Source organism: Hyaena hyaena, unplaced genomic scaffold (assembly GCF_003009895.1).
Source record: "Hyaena hyaena isolate Hyena2069 unplaced genomic scaffold, ASM300989v1 scaffold_599, whole genome shotgun sequence".
Classification (NCBI taxonomy): Eukaryota; Metazoa; Chordata; class Mammalia; order Carnivora; family Hyaenidae; genus Hyaena; species Hyaena hyaena.
Window position 1 is genome coordinate 1,154,597 of NW_024081230.1, and position 1,954 is coordinate 1,156,550.

General features: G+C 39.2%; 1 non-coding gene across 1 annotated transcript; it reads left to right on the forward strand.

Moving 5' to 3' along the window:
* The first annotated feature begins 382 nt into the window (after positions 1–382).
* LOC120248612 lies at positions 383–486 on the forward strand. The gene has a single exon (XR_005532620.1). It is a non-coding gene; the product is annotated as a U6 spliceosomal RNA (small nuclear RNA).
* Positions 487–1,954: the final 1,468 nt, after the last annotated feature.

The following is a 1,954-nucleotide window of genomic DNA, read 5'->3' on the forward strand; positions in this document are numbered from 1 at the left end:
TAGGTGGCCAGAAAAAAAACCATTTTTATATAAAAGTAACTAAGGGGTGCTTGGGTGACTCCATTGGTTAAGCATCCAACTTCAGCTCAGGTGATGATTTCACAACTCATGAGTTCGAGCTCTGCATTGGGGATGTACTGATGGCTCAGAGCCTGGAGCCTGCTTTGGATTTGGTGTCTCCCTCTCTCTCTACCCTGCTCCAGCTCTGTCCCTCTCTCTCTCTCTAAAATGAATAAACATTTAAAAAATTTAAAAAATAACTAAGAAGCATTAAGGTCAAGTCCTGTACAAAGTTATTATGATAAAAAGAGAAAGAGAAGTACACTACTGTTCCCATGCCAGAAAGACATGCCCACAATACAGATAAGAACTATCATCTGTTGTGCTTGCTTCGGCAGCATATATACTAAAATTTGGAATGATACAGACATTACCCTGGTCCCTGTGCAAGGATGGCACTCATGTTTGCAAGCATTCCATATTTAAAAACAAAAATTCTGTGATCTACTATTTCAAAATGATGAAAAATATTTTTAAAAATGTTACAAGACATGAGAAAATGAAACACAGTAGTCCGCCCTTATTCACCGTTTCGCTGTCTCTGGTTTCTGTTACCTGCGGTCATGAAGCAGATGATCTTCCTTCTGGCATGTCATTAGAGGTCAATAGTCTCCTAACACTGTGTCACCACGCCTACATTATTCCCCTCGCTTCATCTCATCATGTAGGCATTTTGTCATCTCACATCATCATCATCATAAGAGTGAGTACAGTCCAGGGGCGCCTGGGTGGCTTGGTCGGTTGAGCGTCCGACTTTCGCTTAGGTCATGATCTCGCGGTTCGTGGGTTCGAGCCCCGCGTCGGGCTCTGTGCTGACTGCCAGCTCAGAGCCTGGAGCCTGTTTCAGTCTGTGACTCCNGTGCTGACTGCCAGCTCAGAGCCTGGAGCCTGTTTCAGTCTGTGACTCCCTCTCTCTCTGACCCTCCCCTGCTCACGCTGTCTCTCTCTCTCTCTCTCCTAGAAATAAATAAAAACATTTGAAAAAATCTTTAAAAAAAAAAAGAGTGAGTACAGTCCAATATTTTGAGAGAGACAGAGAGAGACCATATTCATTCAACTTTCATTACAGTAGATTATTATAATTGTTCTCTTATTATTAGTTATTGCTGTTAATCTCTTATTGTGCCTAATTTTATAAACTTTATCATAGGTATGTGTGTATAGGAAAAATATAGTATATGTAGGATTTGGTACTCTCTATAGTTCTGGGCGTCCCTGGGCACCTTGGAACAGAGTCCCCACACATAAAGGGTATCGCTGCATATCATAATTTGAAAATTTCAGAAATGAGGTGACAGAACTCAGCAAGGTGTAAACACTAAAAGAAAAAAGTCATTTCAAAAGTGAAGACTAAATTAGAAGGAACACAAGAGTGAACAAACTCATTACATATTGCCTTGAAAGAAACAGAAGGTGAAGCAGGAAAATTAAAAACAACAGCAACAAAAAATGAAGTATGACATTGAAGGGAGTCAAGAGGAAGCGACAAATATTGAGGATGGACAAAGAAGATTGGTTACACAGATGATCGCATCCTTGAAGAAGAAAGCCAAAGTAAAGGAACAGAACAAATACTAAATACTATAATTAAGCACATTTTCCTGAAATTAAAACAAAAAGTTTGCATTTTACACTGAAAGCATAACTGAGAATATTGAATCAGAAGGACCAGTGACAAGACAAATTCTGGTAAAATCACAACGTAAAAAGGAGAAGGAACAAATTGGGGGATATCTCGGATAAAAGAGCATGTGACTTATAAAGAAAATAAAATTAGATTATTACTGGGTTTTTCAACGGGATGCTTTATCTCAGAAGAAAACAGAGTTACATATTGAAGACACCTATGGAAATAAAGTGTGAGCCAAGACTTTTATATCCCGCAAAACTAGGG